At 43.5% G+C, this 13269-nt stretch overlaps 1 protein-coding gene across 1 annotated transcript in view; it reads right to left on the bottom strand.

Moving 5' to 3' along the window:
* The window catches only part of ZNF407 (zinc finger protein 407), a 476393-nt gene that overhangs the window by 319675 nt on the left and 143449 nt on the right, over window positions 1-13269 (bottom strand).

Raw genomic sequence — 13269 nt, 5'->3', positions numbered from 1 at the left:
TTCCCTGGGCTCCTTCCCTGCCCTTTCCCCCCACCTTACCTGTGGTTCCGTTGCGGGGCTGCCGCATTGTCCCAGGCCAGAAGCTCCTGCTGGGGCTTCCGACTGGGGGGGCAGGGCTGAGCAGGCCCTGTTGTTGTGGGAGCCCACCGGGGCTTCCCCTGGGTCTTACTGCCCTTGGTTCCTGTCATTTTTGACAGGAACCAAGGGCAGGGAAATATTAGTTTCCTAAATTTTTAAGGGGCCCTGCGGACCAGATAGAATGGCCTCGCTGGGCAAATCCAGCTCGCGGGCCATATTTTGCCCACCCCTGCCTTAGATCAACATGGCTACAACAAACAACTCTATAGGTAAAACTGTACCATAAGATAGTAACATAAGGGAGCAGAGGCAAGCTTATTTCTACCATATGCAAACTTTTCAGGGCTCAGTTTCAATCTTAATAATGTTCGTATTATTGCTTGCAGGCAGTTTTCAAGGTTTTTAAAAACTGAAAAGAAAAAAATTAGCAATTCCATTGTGTAGCATCACAATGACAGTCTCAGGGGTCATTAGCAGAAGTGGAATCTTTAGACTTCTCTGTGAGCAGGCACAAGTGCACTATACAAGCACTTGCAGACTGTCACCCCCCATGGCACTAGAGGAGGATGCAAGACTTACTCAGTGAGTTTCACAGACACCTGCTGACAGCAGAGGAATAGTAAGACCAAGGAATTTGTGGTTCCATTTCAGGAGTGTTACTTACTTGGCACACACTCTGCAGCCCATACTTGACACCTTCTGCTCTACCCAATTCTCTCAAGTTTGACCCTGTCCCAGACATGTCCCTTTCTTACTCATTTCCTCCTCACTTTCTGCATTTTCATCTGCTATGGACACCATTCTCCACTCACTTCTCAGGCTTCTCATCAGGGTCCCAGTCCCTTTCCTCAGCCTATGTTAATGTAATAGTCCCTCCAGAGCAATCACAACACCGTTGTCTACTGTACGTTTCACCCATGGCTCTTCTAAAAGGTATTCTTTGTTCTGTTTTTATATGGTGCTTTGTGGCTATGGTGTGTGAAAAGGGTTGGAATGGACAAGTTTAGGACTCTTCCAAAAATACTTGATTTTGAATGCAGAGAACTTCGGTCAGTTCTACAAGAGCCCCCTTTTAGTCCCACATACCAAGTACTAGGTTTGACCCCAGCTTCTGATCAGATATATGTTAGCTTCTGGCCAGCTATCTCTTTATTTTTTCAACTTGTTCTCAGCCCCTCAGTTTTTGGCCAGATAGTTCCAGTTGTCCAACAGTAGCTCCTCAACCTCATATTGCTTAGGCTCAACAGAAGATTCATAGATTCATAGATTCATAGATGTTAGGGTCGGAAGGGACCTCAATAGATCATCAAGTCCGACCCCCTGCATAAGCAGAAAAGAGTGCTGGGTCTAAATGACCCCAGCTAGATACTCGTCTAACCTCCTCTTGAAGACCCCCAGGGTAGGGGAGAGCACCACCTCCCTTGGGAGCCCGTTCCAGACCTTGGCCACTCGAACTGTGAAGAAGTTCTTCCTAATGTCCAGTCTAAATCTGCTCTCTGCTAGCTTGTGGCCATTGTTTCTTGTAACCCCCGGGGGCGCCTTGGCGAATAAATCCTCACCAATTCCCTTCTGTGCCCCCGTGATGAACTTATAGGCAGCCACAAGGTCACCTCTCAACCTTCTCTTGCGGAGGCTGAAAAGGTCCAGTTTCTCTAGTCTCTCCTCGTAGGGCTTGGTCTGCAGGCCCTTGACCATACGAGTTGCCCTTCGCTGTACCCTCTCCAGGTTATCCACATCCTTCTTGAAGTGTGGCGCCCAGAATTGCACGCAGTACTCCAACTGCGGTCTGACCAACGCCCTATAGAGGGGAAGTATCACCTCCCTGGACCTATTCGTCATGCATCTGCTGATGCACGATAAAGTGCCATTGGCTTTTCTGATGGCTTCGTCACACTGCCGGCTCATGTTCAACTTGGAGTCCACTAGGACTCCAAGATCCCTTTCCACCTCCGTGCCACCCAGCAGGTCATTCCCTAGGCTGTAGGTGTGCTGGACATTTTTCCTCCATAGGTGCAGCACTTTGCATTTCTCCTTGTTGAACTGCATCCTGTTGTTTTCTGCCCACTTGTCCAGCCTATCCAGGTCTGCCTGCAGCTGTTCCCTGCCCTCCGGCGTGTCCACTTCTCCCCATAGCTTTGTGTCATCTGCAAACTTGGACAGAGTACATTTCACTCCCACGTCCAAGTCGCTGATGAAGACATTAAAGAGTATCAGTCCAAGGACCGAACCCTGCGGGACCCCACTGCCCACACCCTTCCAGGTCGAGACCGACCCATCTACCACGACTCTTTGGGTGCGACCCTCTAGCCAATTCACCACCCACCGGACTGTGCAGTCATCCACATCACAGCCTCTTAATTTGTTCACCAGTATGGGGTGGGATACCGTATCGAAGGCCTTCCTGAAGTCCAGGTATACGACATCCACCCCTCCTCCTGTGTCCAGGCGTTTCGTAACCTGGTCATAGAAAGAGACTAGGTTGGTCAGGCACGATCTGCCTGCCACAAACCCATGCTGGTTTCCCCTCAGCATAATTTGTCCTGCCGGGCTCTCACAAATGTGAGCCTTGATAATTTTTTCAAATACTTTACCAAGGATGGAGTTGAGACTGACTGGCCTATAGTTGCCCGGGTCCTCCTTCCTCCCCTTTTTGAAAATGGGGACCACGTTAGCCCTTTTCCAGTCCTCCGGGACTTGGCCTGTGCGCCACGAGCATTCGAATATTCCCGCCAGTGGCTCTGCAATGACGTCAGCCAGTGCCTTCAGCACCCTGGGATGGAGCCCATCCGGGCCTGCCGACTTAAAGGCATCCAGTTCTTCCAAGTGACTCTGCACCACCTCAGGATCTACGCATGGAAGTCTGGCGCCTTGCTGCTGCCTCTCTACAACCCCAGTGAGAGACTTGTCGTGCCCCTCGCTTAGGAACACTGAGGCAAAGAACTCGTTGAGGAGTTCAGCCTTGTCCCCTCTATCTGTCACCAATTGCTTCTGCCCATTTAGCAGGGGTCCTATTCCTCCCTGGGCCTTCCTTTTACTCCCTATGTATCTAAAAAACAATTTCTTGTTGTCCTTTACTTGGGTTGCCATCCTCAGCTCCATGGTAGCTTTGGCCCGCCTAACTGCCTCCCTACAAGCACGAGCAGAGGAGGTATATTCATCTTTAGTGATCTCACCCTGTTTCCACTTTTTATGTGCTCCCCTTTTGGCCCTTAGGCTGCCCTGGATTTCTCTGGTCAGCCATGGAAGCCTCCTGGCCCCTTTCCCTCTTTTGCCTCGCTCGGGGATCGTCTTGCTTTGTGCCCAAAGAGCTCAGAAAGATCACTAGAAGCACAAGAGAAAAAGGTTTCCTCTCAGTTCAGGTGCCCAGATCTGGCCCGGTTTAGAACAACCAGGAACTGTAGTTGCAGGGAAAGTCTAGTTTGAGGTACCAAGAAGGTAGCAATCCAATAATTTAGAGAGTAAGAAGTTCTATTTCTTCTTTGAAAGTAAATGCTTTGAGCCAGGGATCTTGCCTATCATTGTATTTGTAGAGCACCAGCACAATAAACCCACATCTTGACTGAATCTACCAGGTGCTTCCCTTATATAAAGGGATCTATTCAATTTGCTTTTGCGATTTTGTGGAAACCACAAAAGAAGCGGTTTCCGCAATCACCTCAAAACTTGGCATTCAGCACAATTTTGTGCAGAATCACTGGGGAGACAAATATAACTTACTAAAAATAAAATGCTGGCTCCCCCTGGCTCCCAGGAGTTTTGATCCAAATCAATAAGTATAAATAAGGATTTATATCGGTTATCTTGGATGCAACAGACTGTCAAAGAGAGAGAGAGGGATCCTGTGAGATAAATGCCCCATTTAAAGGCTTGAAAATTTTACCAGACACTCGTTCTGCCCTGACATCAGAGCAAAAAACAGTTTTCTCCACCCTTGTCAATAACTGCAATACAGTACAGGAATACTCAAGATATATTTAAACTAGACAACTTTTAAGTAGCTAGCTGAACACTAGGTAGACATCTAGCCACAGCAGTATGGAGTAATTCATCGGCTAATGTTACATGGGCTGAGGAAAAGTACTCTGCTGGGGTTCTTGCCACTATATAGTTAAACTGCTACTGGCACCTGAGCTAACTAGCTTAAAAGCTACCTCAGGCATGTCTATATTACCCTGCAGTCCCTGCTGGCTAACATATATTTCTTTAAAAAGATTAAGCAGCTTTAGGTTTTCCTCCCTGAAATTAGCCAAAAAAGTAAGAAACAAGTTACTGGTCACATATACTGCATATAAGCATCTAACAACATTTAAAAATTAATTATACAATAAAACACTAGATAAACTATGTTTTAATGATTACAAAGTCTTTGGGGGAAGGCTCATTTTTTCCTAATTTGCTTTTGAGTCTGTATTTTTATGATCATCATAAAATAAAATGAAAAGGCGTTTCAGATTTTATACCTGATCATGTCACTAGAATAGCTAGACCAGTGACCGAGAAAGTTCTCCTAGCTGAAACAGTTGCTTGTTGGAGACAACATTTACTATCTGAGCAAGACTAATTTTTAATGTCCTGTGTTCGGGTGTTCCTGAGAACTAAAAAATCTAAATGGAGCTGTCCTAGCACTAGGTAGAAAGTTTTGAGAGACAGAAGTCTTACTTATGTTTCACTGAGGGGGGAAAAAAACCTAGGGGTGCACCGATAGAGAGTTTTTGGACCGAAACTGATGGCCGATTATTAATGAGCCATATCGGCTGATCCCAATCCAATTCTGATACGTAGCTGGGTAGCTTAGAGAGCGGCATCTGTCTGGTAAGTCTGCTGTGGGGGAAGGGGTGACGGGGGTGGGGGCAGGTGTTGCACAGCCAGGGCGGAGCGGGGACTGGAGCCATGAGTGTCTCATCTGTGGGGTGCAGGGGGGAAGCTCCTACTACTGCACACACCCTGGGAGGGCATGGCGGGCATGTGGCCTGGATCTGCATAGAGCACAGGTGGACTGCTGCTGCGGGCTGGGGCCAAGAGTAGCACCGAGTTCTTCCTGGCAGGGTGAGCAGTGGAAGTGCTGAGAAGCGGCTATGGGGGAAGGGGGAGGAAGCTGCAGCCACCCCAAAATTCACTGTAGCCCCCCCAACCTCCCCTCACAGCGTCATCACCACGCACCCCGAGCACAGCCTGGCCCAGCCCCCTTCCGGGATGAACTCAGCAGTGCCCTGGCCCCAGCCTGCAGCAGCAGCGCACCCGTGCCCCATACAAATTTGGGGAACACGCCCCCCATGCCCTCGTGTTTTTTTACTTGTTTTTTCCAAAGTAAAAAAAAAAATAGAACAATTTTTTCTATTGGAAAGAGCTCAGAAAGACCACAACAGGTCAGAATATTTATTACTTTAAGGATTACTATCTGAAATCTCTGGATTTATTTTGTGAATCATGTCTTTATACCTAACTGTGCTAACACTGTATGGCACCCTTGAAGGGATTTCAAAGCATGTTAATATCCCACAGCACCCTGGTTGAGAATCATTGGTCTAGATGATCACTGGGAATCTAGACACACATTCTTTCCTTGCATCGTCCCTGCCCTAGTATGAGGGAATTCTGAGCTGCTCATCCACCTGGTTTCTGTGGACAGTGGGATACCTCTATGTTTGATAGCAACTTCTGGCTGGTCTGTTTAACTTCCTGGCAATGAGTATCTGGTAAAATTTTCAAGCCTTTAAATGGGGAAGGCCCCATTTATCTCAGAGGACACCTCTCTCTCCTTGACCATCTATTGCATCCACTATAACTGATATAAATCCTTATTATACTTATTGATTTGGATCAAAACTCTTGGGAGCTCTGGTTGGTTTTGCTCTATGGAAAGTCCTCAATTGTGGAACTCCCTACCACTACAGGTCAGGGTGAGTCAATCTCATTACATTCAGTGCTAAATGTAATATGTTTTAAGCAGACCTTTCCTCAATTAAATTGATGACAGAATAATTTAGCAATGACTCCAAGGTATTAATGGGGAGACCCACACTTAAGATTGTGGCTAAAATTGAAAAGAGAATAGAGTACAATTCTCTTAGTCAGCATGAAACATTTAAAAAAATCTGCATACAGAACTTAAAAGGCCAAGTACCCCAAACTAGCAATAGCTGAGTTCACTAACACCATCTAATTGTAAAAATCCTTAATGTTACTTGGTTTAAAATGTTCCGCAATGATTGACATAGTTTATAAACTAAAGGGTCTTGAAAAGCACCTCTTTTGTAGTTTGCACAGCTCCATAGAAAGGAAAATGACTTGTGATAAAAAGAGATTGAAAATTAAAAGTGATAACCTTGGTAGGGGATAATGTTTCAGGAGGATTTAATATTATTCAAGTAAATATCAGGACTATATAACCTCCCCCCAACTTGGAATGATACTAGTTACAAGTAAGAGTTCATTTTGTGTGATTTTATTTGTCTAGAAATGTGAAATGACAAACAAGTGAAAAGTCAAATTTAACTGAGAAAAGAGAAGAGAATTTAACTTCTCCATTGTTGTTTGAATTAAGAATGCCAAAAAAACTGAGGAATGGCATAAACATGGCAGTGCTATTAGAAAAGTTTAGAATTCTATGGCCAGATTATGCCACCAAACTCCTGAAAAAGAAGGCCCTCTATATACAAGATCTCCTTCCTGTAGGAAAAAGGAGGCAAGTGATTCACCTGGAGGCCACTTTGCATTGCCCACTGTCCGTGCTGAGGGATGGGAGAAGTGGGGAGACTAGGGATGGCTCTAGGGTAATACTTTCAGGCAAGGCAAAAGTCCTATATTGTTTGGTTTCATTTCAGAAGTGCTTAGGCATCCTCTTGCTAGAGGATACAGCTTGTATGGATACAGCTCAGGCCCTTTTGTTGGATGTTCCTGACCTTGTGAAAATCCACGGTAGGTGCAGTCTCCAGTTCAGCATGAAGAGTGAGCATGGAAGCAATTGTGAAAGAGCTGCTTGCCCAGAACTCCCTCGATATTCAGTGTGCCAGAATTGTCTCTGCTTTGAGTTATTTGTTAGCAACATTCACTTAACTAGATCACATCTCTAAATTACTCAACTGCTTGTGTAGAAAGGGCTGCACTTTTTACTACAATAAAATGATACTGTGCCTGATTACTAAGCTGCAGATGTTTTGGTATGCTTGGGGGCTAGCTAGACAACATACAATCATGCAATAGCCTCTGTATGTTTGGGTGAGGATCAATAGACCCGCGTAGCCAGCAGCTGTAGGGGAAGATTATTTTCCAGTCTCCAAATTGCTGGTTAGCTACTGCCTAAAGTACCACTTACATTGGTCACTATTTAAAAAGTTACAGTTTACTCACTGTTGCTGTATAGCAGCTTCTGAGAAGAAAGGTATTTTCAAAATATATTTTGAACAGGGGACATCCATGGCATCTGGATACATTTTGAACATTTTAACTATAATGGTAATGTCTATGTGACTGGTAAGGCTCATGGTGATAGTATTGTTTTTTATGACACACACACCCAGGTTAAGGGCAAAGGAGAAAGACAAAAAACAGAAGTTGCCAATGCAAAAGAGATGCTTTCCCATTCCCTAGTGGTGGCTCAAAATCTTACAGAAAATATCAGCAGCTTTACAATAGTCGAATAAGCCCTCTGAACAAAATTTTCCCATATTCCTGAATTATTCTTTGGGAAACAAACAACAGGGCTAAATGGGTCTTACAAATGTAGGAATAGACTTCAGAGGTCAGATTGTATTGGTACTTGGTACCTTTCTCAGGCTATTGTCTGGTTCCTCAGTCCCGGCTTTCTTTTTTAAATAAAAGTGTACTTTTAGCAGTTCATAGATTTTATAGACATGCAGGCTGGAAGGGACCACGAAGGATCATTGAGTCTAGCCCCCTGCCCCAGGGGCAGGAAGTCAGCAGGGATCATAGGATCCCAGCAAAATAAACATCCAAATGCGTCTTGAAGGTGTTCAAAGTGGGTGCTTGAACCACCTCCGGTGGCAGTCTATTTCAAACCTTGGGGGCTTAGACAGTAAAGAAGTTCTTCCTTATGTCCAGTCTGAATCGGTTGTGGCAGAGTTTGTGACGATTCGATCTTGTCATCCCTTGGGGCGCTCTGGTGAACAGACGCTCCCCCAGATCCTGGTGAGCACCCCGATAAACTTATAGGTGGCCACCAGATCGCCCCTGAGCCTGTACTTTTCCAGGCTGAAGAGTCCCATAGCTCTCAGCCTCTCATCATAAGGTCTGTTTTCCTGACCTCTTATCATGCGCGTGGCTCTCCTCTGCACTCTCTCAAGCTTCTCCACATGCTTTTGAATTGTGGAGCCCAAAACTGGACACAGTTCTCCAGCTGCGGTCTCACCAAGGCCGAGTACAATGGGAGAATGATGCCCCGGGATTTGCTTGAGAAGCATCTATGGATACAAGCCAGGGTTTTGCTCGCTTTACTAGCCACAGCATCACATTGAAGGGTCATGTTCATCTTGTGGTTAATCATGATCCCCAAGCCCCTTTCATCTGTAGTGCTAACCAGCGTAGCACTGCTGAGCCTATAAGCATGATGCAGGTTTTTCCTCCCAGCTGTTGCGGCTGGTCAAAAAACTTTAGAAGTATTAGCCAAGTATAACTCATGCAGAGATGTCTATTTTGGTCTATAATAGTAGGTTTGGGAGTTGAAAATTGTCCTGTCCATCTCTGTTACATCAGATACCCAGTGATGTTATTTAAATGTGAATACTGTTAACTGGAAGAGTCAACTGTTCTGTAGGTCTGCCACTTTAAGATGGTCTGAAAACATAGACCTTCTCCTCTTACTTGAAGATGTCTGAAAATTTAGCTTTATTGCATATTTTGAAGTATTTGCTCGTGGTGAATTTTAAAACTCTTAAGAGTCTTTCTGCTTTTTTGTGTTTAGCTGCATAAGTATAGGTGGAGTTACTCCATTCTCTTCTCCTTTACACCACTGTAAACCTGCACCCATGCAATGGACATTCATTATGTCAAGCTGAGAGCCTAGCAAAGTGGGGATCAACAGTGGCAAAAATACAAATAGCGTATATACGTCCACAGCAAAAAGTCTGTGAAAGAATGTGCTTGGATAACTGGCAGATCTATATCTGCTAGGCCAGTGGCACCTAGATTAGGCCTGCAGAACCATGTCACCACCCACAGGCATGGAAATTTAGTGAAGGTGGAGCAGTGGTAGTGGGGAGCAGCATGGGCCAGGTATGGACCTGACATTTTCCGGGGGCTCTTTGAGCCTAAGAAGGTTGAGAGCTATTCTAGACTTTGCTCAAGATAACAGGAATTAAATCAAATGGAAAACCTTTCTAAATGCCTCTGGCACTATACAAAGCATTGCTTGACCCCCTGCTCCTTACCTGTACCTGCATAACATCTGGAAGTCTCTTCTACTTGTCCCCTCATACAATCTCCTGGCTACTCAGAGGGAAGAGGAGGCAAGTTCCTGTTATTCTACCATTCCTAACCCCTTCCATCTCATTTTTGGTTCTCCTGCTCCATGAACAACCTTTAGTGCCCATGGTCTGCTGTTCTACACAGCTTTAGCAAGCAGCAACACATTGAAACTGATACAACTTCCCTAGACATTTTTGTTACCTACAAAGCTCTGAGTAATAGTAATAAAAAGTGCTAAAAGTTGTTATTTTATAATAGTCTGGGAATATTATGAGCAAAGGCAATGGTGTGCCTGTGTGAGGTCTTAGAAAGACAGTATGGTATCAGTTCACATTCTGTCAATATTTGGAGAGTTGTCTTCAATGCCACTTATATTTTAACAGAAGTTCAGACCTTTTCAAAGTAGATGGAACTGACTTCAGCAAATCACCATAACAAGCAACCAGTGGCTACATAAAATCTGTATAATAGTCATAAGTTGAAGCCTCTAGAGCTCCACCCATGAGACTTCTTGAACAGTACATTTCAAATCACTTAGCTATTCAAGGATGAAGTGGTGCCCTGGTAACCCAAACCTTAAATGAGTGTCCCCATCTTCTATGACCAGGTTCAAATTGGATTTGTACCAAAAAACGTAAAAAATATATTACACATCTGACGCAGGGAGGGATCAAAGCTCTACTTAAATTTTGATGAGAGACATCTCAATATGCAAGCAAAAAAATTATGACTAACTCACACTGACAGCACTGAACCAAGGGAAAAAATGCTGGTGATGGTGGGAGTTGCACCCACCAGCCTAGTGTGTAAAGCACTTATCCAGGACTTGATAGACTCTGATCACCTTAAGGATATTTGAACCCATACATCCAACAGATAGGCAGAGAAAATATTATTGGGGAGGGGGGCTGACCCCCACCCCTCCCTCCTGCAGGGCCGTTGTGGACTGGCAGGTGCTGGTTCTGTACATGGCGGCGGAGGATGATGGATGCTGGGTGCGGCACTGCGGCAGAATGGCACGGTGGTGGTGCTCAAGCAGTGGAGCCACACAGAGCTAAGCGTGCATGGGGCAATGACCTAGGCCGCACACCTGGTGGCGCCGGGCACTGCAGGACAGTGGTGCCATGGTGCTGCTGCTGTTGCTGGTCGCCATAATATTAGTTTGGGGGAGCTAAGCCCCATTAGCCCTGGCCTTCTGCAGCCTATGATCCAACACTGTTTTGGACATCGGGATTTCCTGACTATTTTCCTTTATATTAACAATGCAACAGATACTGTGCAGAAGTATAGTTACTGCTGCTAGTTCTACACAATAACACATATATTGCATGAGGTAAAAATCATCTTCTGCACATAACAGCAATAATATAAGCAGCTGCAAAAAGAACAGAATCATCATCCTGTTATGTTTAAGCAGTCATCTGCAGAGAAACACATACTGAAAGAGCCTATGCAATATTTTTGTATCCCATCCAGTTAAAATAACTTAGATCAAGACAAATCCTCTCTCTTCAATGCCAAAACATGAGCTCAACTCAAAAAAGACACTTCAAAACACTATTTGATAGCCCAAAAGAATTGAACACAAGCAATCCTTCTTCCAGGTGCTGCACATTATTCAATCAACACAACACAAACTGATTTCCATGAGAAATTCTAGCTTCATCATGCAACCTTTGTGTAAATTTTAAAAAGAGTCCTTGATTTTGAAATCAAGTTGAAAGTATTGTGTCAGAACAAAGTGAAAGAGGTATCATTAGCCTTCAAATCTGACAAATAAGAAAGACATAAACAAGTGTCAGGATAATTAAAAAGGCATTGTTCACTTTTTAGATGGAAAAATGAATTGCACAAGAAATATTAAGCTAACAAAGAAAGAGCAAATATGAGTAGAAAAAAATGACAGTTATCTGCAAAATTCATAAATGTGTCTTTTGTATAACCGTAATGATCATATTTTATGCTGTCATTTTACATTTAATTGCTCACCCTGGTACTTTTCTTCATAGAAGCCATCAGTACCCCACAGAGCCAGATGCTGAATTGCAAAAAAACATACTGTGACCATGGACTTATAGGAAAGTTACTTTGCTGAGCTGTGGTGTATGACAAGTTAATTTTTGCAATTACACTTTTTCCAAGAATAAATGAAACTGCAGGTCATTACTATTCTATATCATTAAGAAAGAGGGGAAAATAGTCTTGATCATAAAGCCCTCAAAATCATTTTTTATTACTCTGACATATGAAAGCAACTTTTCAAGCTGTTTTTCCTGCAATGACCGAATGAAATAAGCACCACCTCAGCTGAAATATATAATAAGCATCTTGATAGATTAAGAAGTACAGAACTACAGTATATATTGTGATTATTACACAATGCCAAGCCATCATATGCCTGGGGGGGTGGGGGAGAGGGAGATGGGGAAGGTCCTTACAGTATGGCTAATATCTCACTCTCAGCTATTAGTTCTGCTATATTATACTAAATGTAAAGTATTAAAGAGATAAGGTGGCTCAGCTGTCATGAAGACTGGAACTCTCCCCTGTTCATTCATGTACCCATGAGACATAAAATGTTCAAAAATTTAAAACACCATCAGTATCCATCACTGTCAAATCCCCTGTGAAATCAAACATCATGACAGAACATATCATTATGCAACATGTACTGTATGTTTTCTATACTTCTGCATAACATTTGAGATAAAACATTCAAATCTCAAAGTTATGCAATTTTTTTCATTTAAAAATATGTACTGTACTCTGAAAACCTAGTGCATTTCAAAAGTATTCTCTTACAGAAGCCCTAATTCACTGTCTGCACAGTTGCTTCACCTTTCCATTTGTGTATGCTCCTACCCCTTTATCAAACACAACCTAAAAGATGGATTTTACAGGAAAGGGATTCTACTTCCTCGCTACAGATGAGACTATACCCATTCTTCCAAAACAATGTAGGAAAAATGTTTAAGGAGCATGTGTTACGCTTATTTGGTAGAAGCCAAAGCAAATCCCAAACGCACTGTATAAGCTGATTTTGAAGCTAGTGAAAGGGGTCAGTCGGACAGTTCTGGAGACTGAAGTCTTCTGTTTACCTTCTCAACAAATAAAGAATATGCAGCTTTCCCTCATGCACCGACAGGACAATCCCTAAAGGTAAAAAGTTATGGTTCAAGCCCATGTAAGCCTCTCTAGTACCAGGAAGTAGATTAATTTTATCCCTTGTACCATACTGAAGATGATTTGTTGCTTTTGTTTTCTTTCCTGGAATGGGTTCAGTTGGCTGATAATGGGAACAACTATCCACTAAGAACCTTGACTGGGATCACTGAATCATTTCATGCAAGCCATAGTGTTAGCAGTAAAACGAGCCTCTTACTGTCTGAGATCTAACTGAAAATCATTGACCTCTTCTGACGCTATCCCCTTACATTAAATAGTATTATACTTCTGTACGAACCCATTTTCTTTTCCAGGCAGGAAATTTCTTATGCTGAAAAAGTCCAGGAACGTAAGACTTTTATACATGTAATCAGCTCCTCATTCCCTTCGTTGAATAACTTTCCAAGTAGGGAGGTCACTTATGTTCCCACTTTCCTCTGCTCACATATCTGCTCTGCAAGTCCAAAGCAATCTTTGGCTATAAGCACTCAACAGAGGAAAATGCATATACTTTATGTTGCTTTGCATTTTAACAACTCTGGCCTAAAAAAGGAAGTGCTTTTTGTCAGAAAAAAAATCAAAATATTTAAAAACCGTCAAAAT

The sequence above is a fragment of the Alligator mississippiensis genome, chromosome 3, assembly GCF_030867095.1.
Source record: "Alligator mississippiensis isolate rAllMis1 chromosome 3, rAllMis1, whole genome shotgun sequence".
Classification (NCBI taxonomy): domain Eukaryota; kingdom Metazoa; phylum Chordata; order Crocodylia; family Alligatoridae; genus Alligator; species Alligator mississippiensis.
Note: the sequence above shows the minus strand (reverse complement) of the source record. Positions and strands in the feature narration are given on the sequence as shown.